This window comes from Athene noctua, chromosome 1 (assembly GCF_965140245.1).
Source record: "Athene noctua chromosome 1, bAthNoc1.hap1.1, whole genome shotgun sequence".
Taxonomy (NCBI): Eukaryota; Metazoa; Chordata; class Aves; order Strigiformes; family Strigidae; genus Athene; species Athene noctua.
Window position 1 is genome coordinate 210045909 of NC_134037.1, and position 16173 is coordinate 210062081.

The following is a 16173-nucleotide window of genomic DNA, read 5'->3' on the forward strand; positions in this document are numbered from 1 at the left end:
CAAAGTTTTTCTCTTCCAGTACAAAGGGTTGGTAGTGATTTAAGGGCCAACTGAGACACCAGAAGTCTGCTCAGCTCAGTAGCTCTCTGTGAATAGTTATTCTGCTTCACAATGAAAAAGGAAGAGCAGAGAGAAAAGAAAACACATACACAGCCTACAGAAAGGATTCTCAGTTCACTTCTTCTTTTACACTTGTTCCTGCCTCTTACTTGGCTTTGGAGAAGGAGTGAAAAGCTTCCTTTCTTCTCTTTCTGCAAAGATGAAGAACCGGACTGCAGCATTTTCAGCCTCTTGAAGCGCCTTCCTTACTTTCAGTTCAGCTCCCCAGTGGACACATTCAGACAAGCCTGCCATGGTGCCAAAGGAAAATTAGACATCTAGCATGTCACCTAAAACCAGAACATGATGGCAGCCCACACTGCTTACTCCACATTTTTCAGACCTCTGAGTCCCTATGCAGTCAATGGAAAGAGGAAGGCCATTCTGGATCCGTGCATTTTGCCCAAATTTTGCCTAACCTTCTGTTAAAAAAGAAAAATGGGAGGTATATTAAAGAACCTATGCTTTCCTGACAAAACAGATCTCAATCTTAAGAAGGAAGTGCAGCAAACTGAAAGATTGAACAAAAGACTCAAAGTCATTTCAAATTGTGAAGTGGATTTGCTCTGAACACATTAAACAGGAATGCATAATGCATGCCATGATATGTTCCTACATTATTTACTTGGCAGTCTATACTGAACATACCTTATGCAAACCTGCACTACTCAGCATTGGTTGCCAAAGCCATGTGTGCATGTTGATAAGTGCAGTGGATTGACCTTGGCTGACTGACAGACCTCCACCCAGCCACTCTCTCAGCTCCCCCTCCTCAACAGGACAGGGGGCAAAAATAAGATGAAAAAACTCATTGCTTGAGATAAAGACAAGGAGATCACTCACCAATTGCTGTCACAGGGAAAACAGTCTCAACTTTAATTTAATGTGTACCCACACACACACACCCCCCAGTAAACAGGTGAAATAGGAGCTAGCTCAAAGAAAATTTCCCTCTCGAGTTTAGAGCAAATACTCACAATGCCTTGGCATTCCTCAATGGGGGATAATTGAGACTCGAGCAGGGGGACTTCACCCTGGCCTTCCGTCTGGAGCAGATGAAACCTGAGAGGCGTCCCAGCTCAGGGGAGATGCTGGTCACAGGCCGCTGTGATCCAGGAGAGCTCAAAGGGTCTCTCTGGTGGTCGCAGTTTATAGGATCCAAGATAATTAATTTAATTAATTAATCAATTTAATTAATTTAATTTATTGCCAGTTAAAAATAGAGTAGGATGGTGAAAAACAAAGATGAAACTAAAACTACTTTCCCCCTACCCTCCCTCTTCATCCCAGGCTCAACTTCACTCCTTTGTTCCCAACTCCTCTGCCTCCCCTCTGCCCCCCAGGTGCTGCAGGGGGGATGGGGAATGGGGGTTGTGGTCAGGCCGTCACACTTGGCTGCTCCTTCCTCTTTACCCTTTTCTCCTGCTCCAGCATGGGGTTCCCCAGGGGCTGCAGTGGCTGCTCCACCTGCATGGGCTGCAGGGGCACATGTGTCACCACTGTCCTCTCCACGGGCTGCAGGGGGGATGTCTGCTCTGGCGCCTGCAGCACCTCCTCCTCCTCCTCCTTCTTCTCTGGCCTTAGTGTCTGCGGGACTCTTTCTCTCACTCCTCACTGCCATGCATCATTTTTGCCCTTTCTTAAACACACGCCCTGAGGCGCCACCACCTCGGCTGAGGGGCCCAGCTGCCGGCCCGGGGCAGCCGCGGCCTCTCCCACAGAGGCCGCCCTGCAGCTCCTGCGCCAGGGCCGGGGCACCTGCACCCAGTACCAGTAACCCCACTGCAGGAGCTGCAGGGGAGGAACCTGAGCAATGTGGCAAATTAACTGAAAAAAAGCACTTCTCAGACAAGTGTGAGACATGAACTTGACACTGGATTTGAACTTCTTCGCACCGAAGGTGAGAAATACGTCCTCGCTCATTTCCATAAATGAAAGGAAAACTGGCTGAAAGAAAAGGAATTGGAAATGATGTTATCTTGAAACAGGTACCAAAAGCTGTGCTACCATATCCTCAAATGCCGAGAAGTTGAGGAATGTAGCAACTGACTTTATTTAGACAGACAGGGTTTCATGGCTTCATGTTCTGCTCTTAAATTTAACAAGTTCTTAACAAAAATGAGAGCTTCCCGTGCTTGCTACACATCTGCTAGTGTATCTTAAGCCTTAAAATAAAAATACTAACAGAATATTAGCAAGTGTATATACAGCAATGTGTATCATTTTTTCTTTCAAATTTGCACTTGAGGAGTAATGCCCTCTGATAAATGAAAGGAGCAGATCATATACTAACATACATTTTTCCAAAATGTGTGCATAACTATGGATGTATTATTGCCTCTGCTAATATTTTGTGCCGGACTTGAAGCCCTTTTTCTACACATTAGAAGCAAGTAGACCAATTTCACTGGAAAAGGACACCAAATTTGAGCAGAATTCTGCAACACAGAGCTTGCAACAGGGATTCCAACATACAAGAGATGCTCTGGGATGTGATTACCAGTATTTTTATGTTGAATATTGTAGCTGAGATTTTGTTGTTATCTGAAAAAAACCATTTTTCGTTACAAATCTGTAAAACAGCATGGGCATTTATAGTGGTAGTTTATAGTGTGTGGTATAGAGAACAGGAGTACAGAAATAAGGGTAATACTTCAGATCTCAGTAACTGCAAGCTACTGAAATATATAACCAGGATGGATCAAACCAGAAAAGATGGGAAGAGCTGTAAAATCACGAGGTATATTTAAGTAGGAAGAAAGCCTACTATTTAATGAAAGCAACTTTTTATTAGTTACAAGACATAAAAACTTGCTTTGTTGATTTTCACTTTGTTTTCAAAGTTCTACATTTTCTTTTCTGATGAACAAAGCCCAGTTTAGCCTCAGAAGAAAACCTTTTGACAGCAGCAAGGAGCTTTTCCACTTTGAAACAATGTGGAAGTGAAATACAACACTAGAGGAATCTGAATTAGATGGAGGTCATGACTGCAGTACACTTCATGCTACATTAAAAAATGACTGATGTATAAAAATATGCCATACTTTATTATACAAGGACCACAGTTTTTCACAGTTACAGCTGGATGCATATCTGTGAATGAAGAGAAATGGAAGGTGATAGCATTCAACTGTGTGTTAGGTTAGGTATCAAAACTTCCTTTAGAACACAATGACACTAGAATATAGACATGTATAAGATGAGGACTTTAAATCCAATTACTGTTCAGCAGTTTCCACAAATCAGTTTATATTGATCTTGTGAAGTAATTTAAATTCATCAATTTATCAAGTAATTTAAATTCAGCAAAGTAATTACAGCAGAGACATATGCCAAAAGCTTCAGGCAGAACTCCACAATTTTATTCCAAAGTCTGCTTTGCTGAAAATTACGTATTTAATTTTTTACTTTTTTAAACTGTATGGCATGTTGCTCACTTGGGCTTTGTCTTTTACAAATTGGTAATGGGAATACACACTTGGTGAAAATTAAAGGAGTACAAGGCTGAGTCCAGTCAGACAGTTTGGTGATAGGAACAATATAATTAGTTTTCCCACAACATCAATTTAGGTTGTATCTCTAAACCAAGGCTTATTTTCCCTCCACAGTTTATCATCCATACCTCCACTTCTCTTGAGGTATATAGCTTTGCAACCAACTCCTTTGAAAACCTCTGGGCTATCACAAAGCCTCTATTTTTATCATTCTGTCCTGGGGAATTTAATCCAGACTTGGAAATTGTATAAGGAGTAATTCATATACTTCTCCTTTGACCAAAGATCTGTGAACTAGAAAATGTGTACTGTCTTGTGTAGACTCAGTTTTAACAGCATATTGTGGTAGTGCATACCTTGCATGGCAATGTTCATAAGCCATGAGATAAAGTCAGTGCCCACATTCTGCATGAGAATAACACCACAAACATGATAGGTTCCTGCCTTGTTCACGATGCCCATATGTGGTTCCTATCCCTTCACAGCTACTGACTCAAAGATGTCTGGCTCCTCGGTAAGAATATTCCCCTGATGTACCCACCTTCTAAGGCATTTCACAGAATCACAGAATTGTTCAGGTTGGGAGGACTTCCTAGGGTCATATAGCCCAACATCCCTATTCAAGCAGGGTCAGCTACAGTTGGTTGTCCAGGTTCATGTCTAGTGGGGTTTTGAATATTTCCAAGAATGGAAACTCCACAATCTCTCTTGTCCTGTCAGTGGGCACCACTGAAAAGAGTTTGGCTCCTTCCTCTTCCATGGCTCATATCAGATCTCTACACACACTCATGAGCTTCCACCTGAGTCTCTTCTCCAGGCTGAACAGTCCCCGCTCTCTCAGGCTCTCCTTATATGAAAGATACTCCAGTCCCATAATCATCTTTGTGGCTAGACTCATTTCAGTTAGTCCATCTCTTTCTCATACTGGGGAGACCAGAACTGGACACAGAATTCCAGATGTGGCTTCATCAGTGCTGAGCAGAAGGAAAGGATCACCTCCCTCAAACTGCTGGACACTCTGCCTAATGTAGCCCATGAGACTGTTGGCCTTCTTTGCTGTGCAGGTGCATTTCTCATGTTCAGCTTGCTGTCCACCAGGACCCCCAAGTCCTTTCTTTCAAAGCTGCTTTGCAGTCAGTCAGCCCCCAGCATGTACTGGTGCATGGAGTTATTCCTCCCCAGGTGCAGGATTTTTCATTTCCCTCTGTTAAACTTCCTAAGTCTCCCTTCAGGCCAATTGTTCTGCCTGCCAAGGTCCCTCTGAATGGCACAACCGTTTGGTGTATCCCTCTACTCTCCATGGCCATACCCCATGGGATTCTTCCAAGCACATCTTTGAGGAGGGTGAAATCTGGTCTCATGAAATCCATGGCTGTAGTCCTCCTCATTTTTGCACTGCTTTCTCCTCAAGGCTGCTCCTGACTTTCACATTCCTGACACAGTCTTCCTCATTTGCAAGTATCAAGTCCAGCAGAGCACCCTTCCTTGTTAGCACTTATGCCAGGAAGTTGTTGCCAATGCACCACAGAAATCTCCTAGGTTGCTTGTTTACTGATGTGTTGTCCTTCCAGCAGATACCAGGGTGGTTAGAATTCCCCCATGCTGTGTGTCCCTTCCAAATCAACATCTGAAGCAAGAAAAGATTGACAGGCAGTACCCTTACCTTGACTACTGTCAGAAGGATCAAGTGTCCACTATCCACAGTCCTCTCCCGTTTTCCCCTTGTTTTGAACAAAGCCTTCCCATAGGAGACTCCATCTATTCTCTCCAGATGAGACTTTTCACCCTCTTTACCCAAGGAAAAATAAAAAGATGACCTTGCCCCCTCATCACCATAAAAATTAAGGCTATTGACATCCTGAAAACACACTGGCTGCATCTGTCTGGCAGTGCCCTGAAAAATATTCTGGTAAGTGTCAATGACATCTTCAGTGGTTACAGCATTCTGCACACTAGTTTCCAGCAAGAAGAAGTATTACACCTAGAGGAAGAAGGTGAAAACAGCCCAGGCGGAATGAATAAGAAAGGGTGAACAGTGACAGGCTCAACAAGGATATTTGTCCCTTGCAGTCCTAACAGATCCTGTGGCAGAGCCCTAGCAGCAGCAGCACAATGCTACTCAAGACCTGATGTGCTGGATGACAAGAGAACAGTGCCACACACTTTGCCATAGGAACAAGGCACAAAAAAACCCCAGAAGGTGTCTGTTTTTAAAGGAAACAGCACAGGTAGAAAGACATGACAAAAGCCATGTGAAGAAGTAGTTTGTATCACATATCTCAAGAATGAGAGGAATAGCTAAAGAAGAAGAAACACATCTCAGCTACTGTATCTTTCAGATCACATGTTGTCTCTGCCCGTGGAGACTGCAGTCTGTCCTCAGCGAAGTCTCTTTGAAAATCATCAGTGTCTACATCATGCCCCATGGCAGCAGCATGCTCTGGCCTGGCAGTGGGATGCTGGTGCTGGGTACTCTGCTGACCTCCTGTTACCAACTACCCAGCCTTCCTGCCCTCCCCTATGGTGACAGACACTTCTTGCTAAGGAGGGATTCTCCCTGGTTGATGTCAATGAGGTGCTTAAAAACAGCTACAAATTATCCCATCTGCAACGCACACCGCATTCTTCATAAGAAATGCATAAGGAATGCTGACAATGAAGCCTGGCCGTGCCCTGGCTCCTGTGTCGCTGTTGTAACCTAAGCCTGGAAAGAGGGTTGATGGAGTGTGGGGGACCTGCATATCTTATCCAGGACCCCAATCCACTTCCCTCACCCTTACTCACACTCCCTTTCTCCCAGTCTCTCTGCCTCTTATTTCAGAGGTAATCCTCCTTTTCTTTCCCAGTGAGAAACTGCAAGCCAGCAATCCACCATACACTCTACAAGGGCATACACACATACTTATGTATACACAGAGCGGTTTGGCTGTTTGATGCCAAAAGTAAGGGCACTGTTATTCATCCTGTCTCTCTGCTGCTTTCCTGACTGCTAGTGGCAACAGGACCAAAGTTTGGGAGTAGCGACTGGAGCTAGGACAGCTCTCTGTACTGGGACCATCCTAAGGCACAAAACTCTGCCTGCAGCACTGACAATACTTCTCTTGTCTGCCCATGCTGAGTACACCTTGAGCCTTATTGTTAAACAGGGCTCTCTTATGAAGGGAGAGTGATTCATCCTCCAAGGTAATCATAGCAGTCATGACAAAGAGCTGGAGCATGTGTAGAGGCACGGAAGAGAGGGAAGTCTGGGATTTGAGTAACAGTAAATTGACCCTGCCCTCAAGTAGCTTTTCTTTTGCTGCAGCACTGGAGAACTCCCTCAGAATTATGCCATCTGCATGTCTCTGCATTGTGCAAATGATAGAAAAAGCTGTATAAGCAACAGCAGATGAATCACAGACAAATGCAGTCAGCTATTTGGAAAAGCCAGCTAGATATTTGTCTAAATTTACCTATTTCTAATCAGATAAAGTATACCTATGATTGCAGTAGAGAAATTTACTGTGCAGCTTAAATATAAACAATATGGATAATAAACCAAAGCAGTCATAAATTATACAATGCTGTGCAACCTGCTTAATTTGTAAAATAATAAGTGATTAGGAAGTTCTATAACAATTGCCAGTTTTACTCTAGTATATACAGTAAATTAGGCTGAGAAATCATGTTTTCACATAATTAATTCTTCTAATGTGTAGAACTTCTGTTTCTTTTTAACCAGGGTTTTGATTTTCTGTCTATGCCATTTCATAAAAATGAACGGAATAGAATAGAATAGAATAGAATAGAATAGAATAGAATAGAATAGAATAGAATCAGACTACTTCAGTTGGAAGGGACTTCAAACAATTATCTAGTCATACTGCCTGACCAATTCAGGGCTGAACAACAATTAACGCATGTTATTAAGGGCACTGTCCAAATGCCTCTTAAACACAGGCTTGTGTCAACTGCCTCTCTAGAAATCCTGTTCTAATGTTTGACCACCCCCTCAGTAAAGAAATGTTTCCTAATATCAAGTCTGAGCCTCTCCATTTGTAAAATATTGGTTTAATATTTATTTTAAAAATAATAAAACCTTGAATGCATCACTTCAAAATGGCATATTTTTTCATTCATTTGACGTTAAAGCTTTGAGAAAATTAAGGTGGCAAAAGTAAACGTACATTATTTCTTTCTAAAAGTTTCAAAATCCAAAAGTAGGAGTCATTTGAATAATGACTAAGACTATTAGGCAAGAAAACAAAATCCAAAGGAGCAAAATTAAGGTTAAAGCCCTTACCCATTTTGCTAAAGGGTACGCCAAATTCATAGACCTCAGAATCAAAGAATGATGAAAGGTTCTTCCACTAATGAGGCAAAATAAGTTAAGCTAGTGGCAAAATAGTCACTAAATTTGATAATGAATGTATGTCCCTTCCATGTACATACTGCTCCTTCTGTGTACATACTGCTAGGTGCACTGAAACATATGGAAATAAATATTAGCACACTCATATGATGTTGTTTAGACAGACTGAATTGTTTTAGGGGAAATGTTTCATATTTTCCTCCATTACCCTATTTTCCTGAATTTTCAGTTTTAATGAAAATGCTTAGTTTTTTCTTCCATTCTTCTGTCTTCTTGAATTTTTATTAGATGGATAACTCCTAAGTTTTTCAAGCAAAATCAGGGGTGAACATCATAAATAATGCCTGGAAGTACAGCCTAATATTTCAATTACAGAAAAATACTGTAATTATATCTCTGATTGTTATCAAATCAATATCCATTTTTGGTTAACATTGCACTGTGTATTTTTATATGAATATAGAATAGAGATAGAAGTCCATTTCAGGTGTGATGACTACAACTCTTTGTGATAGCTACAACTTTATTTTAAAAAGTTATGAATTTCAAATCTCTTTCATGACCTGATTTATATAAAAGGTTTAGAAAAAGCATTTTCTAAGATTAAAATTCCTTTAAAATAGAGTAACAAAATTAATTGTATTTGAATATCATTTCAAATAGTTTGTGAACTTACTTCACATGATTGACTAATGCACTCTGAGCAAATCAAAATGCAGTAGCTATGAAGCAGTAGGCATAAAACTGTTGTATTTATAGGCATATAATCATGTAAGTAAATAGATTTTAGATACTGAGGAAGTGAGTTCACAGGATAGCTACTTCAAAGAATGCTCATCTCTTGCATCTCTTTTAAGTGCCTTAACCTGTAAAGCTATGAAAGTAACAAAATATCCAGGCGCAGCACTTCCCACAATTAGAAATGCTGTTACTCTGGTCATTTATTGACAATCAAGCTTACTCCGTCCCAAAAATAAAACCTGAAATCATACTACAGCTTGTAGGTGTATGTAGTTTTTTATGTATCTGGGCTTATCAAAAGATTATTTTCATCACCTCTCCACTCCTTTTTTAAATACAAAAAATTAATTGGTTTAGCGCACTTCTACAACACTTCATTTTCTGGAATGGCATGGAAGGAATAAGGCTGTGTGACTTTTCGCTAGAAAGACTCCAATAAAAAGCAGCAATATAAAACAGATTGTAGGAGGAATAAAAGAAACCCCACAAAGATTCTATTTATAATGTTTGTGAATATGTCTTTTCATGAGAATATTAAACATAAAACATCAGTATATTATAGCAGTTCTGACTGTTTAAGTGTTTACAGCTATTTCAGGCAAAAATAAACAGTAAGAAAATAAAGCTCTAATACAGTTTATTAAATTCTAGTTCCTGATAGCATTCTATGACACAAGAAATATTTTTCCCAGTATTAATGACAGATTTCAAAAAGAGCAAGACAAAAAGCTCTTTTAATACAATATAATTATGCATATTCTTTAGAAGACACGTAACTCAAATATTCTTTAAGGATTAGGCTAAGATCAGTGAAAGAAGAACTTGAGAACTTCAGTAAGTTTGCATTTTCATTATCTCCAACTGTTTAGAAAACTGATCTGATCAAAGTCCACATTGGTTAGAACACAGTAAAGATACAGTGCTTTTGAAAATCCCATTCCAAATCTTTGTACGCTTACATTACGTATAAAAATACATACAAGAATTTTACCAAACCTAATGCACAAATTCCTCACTTTCAAAAGTAGGAAACGTCATAATTTGTCTGTGTGATTTTATTTTTTTCTGTTGCGTTTCTGATTCCCATATTTTTATATTAAATTATATAGCTTTTACTACCGTGGTCGCATACTTCATTTTCCTCCTGATCCCCAAATCATCGGTGCCCAGAATACACAAAGAACAATTTCTCAATATTCCTTTTCATCTCTTTTATTCAGTATTTGGCCAGGACAGGGCTAAGCAGAACTAACATCCTGGACTTCAAAAGGGCTGACTTTGTCTTGTTTAGGCACCTGCTTGAAAGGATCCCTTGGGAGACGATCCTGAAAGGTATAGGGGCTCAGGAAGGCTGGGCGCTCTTTGAGAAGGAAGAGTTAAAGGATCAGGAGCAGGCGGTCCCCAGGTGCTGTAAGAGAAGCCGACACCAGAGAAGACCACCCTGGCTGAACAGTGATCTTTGGCTGGAACTCAGGGAGAAAAGGAGAGTTTACAGCCTTGGGAAGAAGGGGCTAGCCACTCACAGTGATTACAAAGAGGCTGTGAGGCTATGCAGGACAGAAATCAGGAGGTCTAAAGCCCGGCTGGAAATTAATCTGGCTTCAGCAATCAAGGACAACAAGAAACGTTTCTGTAAGTATGTCAGTAGCAAAAAAAAGACTAGGGAGAGTCTCTTTCCCCTGCTAGACGCAGGAGGAAACATGGTAACAAGTGATGAGGAGAAGGCTGAGATACTTAGTGCCTTCTTTGCCTCAGTCTTCAATAACAAGACTAGTTGTACTGAGGGAATCCAGCCTCCTCAGCCAGAAGACAGAGACTGGGAGAACAACTCCCCCTGCAATCGAGGAAGAGACAGTCAGTGACCTGCTGCATCACACAGACACACACAAGTCTATGGGACCGGATGGGATACACCCGAGGGTGCTTAAGGAGCTGGCTGGGGTGCTCGCCAAGCCGCTTTCCATCATTTACCAGCAGTCCTGGCTGACCAGGGAGGTCCCGAAAGATTGGAAATTGGCCAAAGTGATGCCCATATATAAGAATGGTCGGAAGATGATCTAAGAAATTACAGGTCTGTCAGCTTGACTTCAGTGCCTGGGAAACTGATGGATCAGCTCATCCTGAGTGCCATCACACAACACATGAGGGACAACCAGATGCTCAGGCCCAATCAGCATGGGTTTATGAAAGGCAGGTCCTGCCTGACAAACCTGATCTTCTTCTATGACAGGGCAACCTGCTTATTGGATGAGGGAAAGGCTGTGGATGTTGTCTACCTTGACTTCAGTAAGGCCTTTGACACCGTTTCCCACAGCATTCTCCTGGTGAAACTGGCTGCTCGAGGCTTGGATGGGCACACGCTTTGCTGGGTAAAAAAACAGGTTGGATGGCCGGGCCCAAAGAGTTGTGGTGAACGGAGTTAAATCCAGTTGGTGGCTGGTCACGAGTGGTGTCCCCCAGGGCTCGGTGTTGGGGCCACTCCTGATTAACATCTTTATTGATGATCTAGACGAGGGGATCGAGTGCACCCTCAGTCAGTTTGCAGATGACACCAAGGTGGGTGGGAGTGTTGATGTGCTCGAGGGTAGGGAGGCTCTGCAGAGAGACCTGGACAGGCTGGAGCCATGGGCTGAGCCCAACTGGAGGAGTTTCCATAAGGCCAAATGCCGGGGGCTGCCCTTGGGCCACAACAACCCCCAGCAGTGCTACAGGCTTGGGGAGGAGTGGCTGGAGAGCTGCCAGTCAGAGAGGGCCTTGGGGGGGTTGATTGACAGATGGCTGAACAGAAGCCAGCAGTGTGCCCAGGGGGCCAAGAAGGCCAATGGCATCCTGGCTTGTGTCAGCAATAGCGTGGCCAGCAGGGACAGGGAAGGGATCTGACCCCTGTCCTCGGCACTGGTGAGGCCGCACCTCGATTCCTGTGTTCACTTTTGGGCCCCTCACTACAAAAAGGACATTGAATGACTCGAGCGTGTCCAGAGAAGGGCAACGAAGCTGGTGCAGGGTCTGGAGCACAGGTCGTACGGGGAGCGGCTGAGGGAACTGGGGGTGTTTAGTCTGGAGAAGAGGAGGCTGAGGGGAGACCTCATCGTCCTCTACAGCTCCCTGAAAGGAGGTTGCAGAGAGCTGGGGATGAGTCTCTTTAAACAAGTAGTAAGTGATAGGACAAGAGGGAATGGCCTCAAATTGCACCAGGGAAGGTTTAGACTGGATATTAGGAAGTATTTCTTTACAGAACGGGTTGTTAGGTGTTGGAATGGGCTGCCCAGGGAGGTGGTGGAGTCCCCATCCCTGGAGGTGTTCAAGCGTCGGGTCGACATAGCGCTGAGGGATATGGTGTAGTTGGGAACTGTCAGTGTTAGGTTAATGGTTGGACCGATGATCTTCAAGGTCCTTTCCAACCTAGACAATTCTGTGATTCTGTATTAATCCCAAACACCAATGATCTTTTGGGAATCAAGAACAATAGTTCAATGTAAAGTTTTGAGGAAAGATTTAATTATAAAGCCTTGTGACTTTTCTCTTTCTCTTCTCTCCTGTTCCTTTCCCCTCTTCCTTCAGCTCTTACCTCAGACCCATTCCACCTCCTCTCATGTCCTCTGTTTGTTCCACTCCGATGGACCTCTCAGCTGCTGTGTTACCCAACACATGACAGCCCAAGTCTTCACACACCAAAACAAGACCGTGGCTAAGAGAGACTCTCTCTTACAGACAGCTCCCTCAACCAGCTACACTTTCAGCTGCCAAAGCAGCATGCACACAGGGAAAGCGGTGGAAACAAACAGCTGAGGATGGTGCCACAGAAGGACTTGGGAAACCCAGGGTGAGAGTAGCTTAAGCTGCCACAGTGAACCCTTCCATGGCATGGGGCTGTGCCATTAACCTGTACATAAAGGGAATGAAAACACACTCTTATGCTGGGGACAGTACACTCCATCCACACAAAACTGTAAAATCTGTCTAAAATCTCTCTTTGTCCTTCTGTTGTAATGATGACAGTGGGTAGCATAACAGAATGGAGGTAACACGAAACAATTCTTTAAAACTTGTAAACAAGTTTCCATGGGGGTTTTGTTTGTTTGTTTTTCCTTAAATAAGGCTTAAATGTGTTAAAAAGTGCTTGTGCATTCATTAGCCTGCACAGTTGCCCTCAGTAGGGATTTCCCGAGCAATACTCAAGCTCAGAGACCGGCACACGACAACTCAAGCTGAGCACAAAGACAAACACAGGATGAATCTACAAGGTCCTCTGAAGCAATAAGCATTTTTGCCTGTGATCCAATGCTTAAGAATCTTTCTCAGATTATCTTCATAATGAATACTGTTCTTATTTTGTATCAGGCAGCTCTCTTAAACCTCTATTACATTATATCTGCATAAGCATACACACAGAAGTCTGCTAAAAAAATTCTGTTCCAACTCCTACCAGCTAAAAAACATAGGGTCCACTATGCACTGAGCATAAACAGTACATATATGGACATATATAGACTTCAGGAACACAGAACAGAACTGTAATAAATATATCTCTCTGTATAAATATGTGAAATATATATGTGAATAGTTCCACAACCCACACATTTCCACTAGATTCTGCAGAATAGTGCAGAATAATGTCCAGGTAGAGAGATGCTGAACAGGTGCTGCACTTAATGGTCAGTCAACAGAGCTGTGGGAGGCAGGAATTAAAGGTGTGAATTTGAAACAGGAAGAACAAAGGGAAAGAAATTCCAGCTGCAGAGTGGCACTGCTTTGCTGACCCAAACAGAAAAGGGAACAAGTTGTAAATACCAGAAGAAAGTTCTGTAAAAGGATGCCATGTTATATAGGCACGAGTTGTCTTTCCACACTACGAAGAGCTTTAAGTATGAATATACATTATATTTGAATATATCCATGCAATATGTTAGAAAAAAATCCTTTACATATAGTTATTTACCCAAATATACACGATTAGACAGAGCTGTACAAATACATGTATCACTAAGAAGGATACTCGGTTGATTCTCATAATGATATTTCTATATGTGTATATCATACCTCCAAACACTTAAAGATTTTTTTCTCTGTCTTCTCCTTTAAAACTCATAAAAGTACTTACTGTGATGAAAATTACTTTTAAAACTGCAGAGACTACTGTGTGCCTAAACGAGCCATTATTTGCTGGCTCATAATCATCTTTTCTGTGTCTGTTAGAATTACTGATGCATTAATTGCTTATCAAAATTTGAAACAGTTCATGAGTCACTATAAAGATAAAATAAATAAATATTAATGAGCCAATTTCAACAGAATTCATGTCCTCTGCCTCTTAAAGCTGAAAGACTGTATTTATTACATGTCAGTATTAGGTGATACCTAACGTACAGGCAAATAATGAAATATTCTCAAGCCGTACTCAGCAAATCAGAACTGACTGACTAGATCACCATGTTTCAAGGGGTCAATGCATCATAGTCTTATAGTCAAACTATAGATTAAGGAGAGAAAGAATTATAGAGATTAAATGAAAGATACATCTAAATGCATAGGTCAGATGCAGATTGAGTGAAAAATTAAATATTTCGTTTTTAAAGTTTGGGTGCCATTCTGTATGAGCAGATCTTTACAAAAGTAAACACTTGATCTTCAAACAAACACTTTAGCACAAAATATCATTGAATAAGACATTTTAGTGTTCCTTACATCATATGAGGGGAGGGCAGATGGAAGGCACTGATTTTTCAGGAATATCAAAGCATTTTATTTTGGATCAATATGAAATATTCATTAAGCCAAAAGACTGGGTGGAGGGCTCTTCACCCATTTATATTTTTTATTCAAATTGAGTGAAATATATTATTCTGGAGAGTAAAACCTTTCATTTTAAAAATATGACTGTGTTGAGAGACTTTTAAATCTTGGCCAATGGAGGTTCACCATTGAAGATCCAAGCCTAAAACTTCTCAAACTAAATGACCCTCGATGAAACATGAAATAAAACTCCTTCCCCTGAGTCTTTGCTTTCTTATCCTAGCTTGTTCCTGAAAATTGTAGCCAAAAAAGATCCCCCAAAAATCTGAGGAACAGGGAATATCCCTAAAAGGCAACTGTAGCTCTGAAACATAATAGGAATTAAGACAGAAAGGAGTGAGCCACTTTTGAGCCCAACTGTCATTAGTGAAAAACCTTTTTAAAAAAAAAAAATAAAATCTGTCATTCTCAAGAAGTTCAGCAGCAGGAGATTCTGGCTAATGTAGGTGGCTGGTATAAAGCAGATAAAATGGGAAATTCATAGAAATGGGCAATTTCCCTGTTACTGACTACAAAGAGGATGAAGAACCTATTTTAGTAGACTGTGGGCCTTAGTAAGAAATGAAGTATCCTCTATTTATTGTATCAGGTCAAGTTGTTTATTGTGAGAGGTCATATCAGCTGCTTAGAAGATGCTGCAACTTCAGTTAGTCAAGTAAAGAGGCAGGCTGTGGCAGTCCTAGAAGTATTACTGCACCTCAGCTGATGCCACATCACAGTGACACCCAGACACTATTTAGACCTGTGTATACTGTTAAAAGAAGGCATATCTCCCCAGATCAAGATACCAAATCCAGCATTAAGTGCAGAATATATCACTGTCAGTGAAGTCTGCATGAATAAATACAGAGAAAAATAAAATTATAAAATGTTTTGTGGATTAAATATAACATAGGAATAATTCAAATTTTGCTGCTTACATAACCTTCATAAAGTTACAGATATACTAGCTTTCTTTCTAATGTGTAGCTAATTAACAATGCATTTTCCCTAACAGTATCTTAAAATTTCCCACTTCATGCATTCACAGCAAACATAACTCTCGCATAACTTGCTTTTTCCTCTTAGGTATATGTAAGGAAGGACTTAGTTCATGCTACAAAGGAACTGTGCCACTTTCTCTGAAACCTACAAAATTATGCAAATAATATATGCAAAGTCGTAGGTACTTTGACAGGCCACCAGTATCTAGAACGACTGTTTAAATTTACCATTATGTGCACATAAGAGAACAATGAAGTAATTAAACAATTTTCTTATGTTCATGAAAAACATTTTTCTGTGCTCCTGAGAACTGTTCTCAGTATGTTGTACAAAAAGTTTCCAATCTGCAAGCAAATATTATTGCTGAGATTTATCAATCTCATTTACACAAATGTCACTGTATTAATACATTTTTATAGAATATTTGTGAAATTACTTTTTCCCCAGATAATCTACTCTTCTCTTGTTAATATTTTAAGCTTCCAAGCTTAATGACACATTCCACTATTTACCCTTGTTCAGCAGAATTTAAAAGATGCAGTTGCAAAGTTAAATCTAAAGCATCTAACCTAAACCAGTGAGTCTTCTGAAAACATTAACTTCTAAATAAAGAGGGTGAAAGGAATGAAGTTTCCACTGTATTGTGTCACAAAAATTTTCTCTCAGCAAAATCTTGAAAAGAGCTATGGGTTCATGGGAAATGAGAAAAGA

General features: G+C 41.0%; 1 protein-coding gene across 1 annotated transcript in view; it reads right to left on the reverse strand.

The window, feature by feature from the left end:
- The window catches only part of GPC5 (glypican 5), a 725946-nt gene that overhangs the window by 589229 nt on the left and 120544 nt on the right, over window positions 1–16173 (reverse strand). The window lies entirely within an intron of this gene.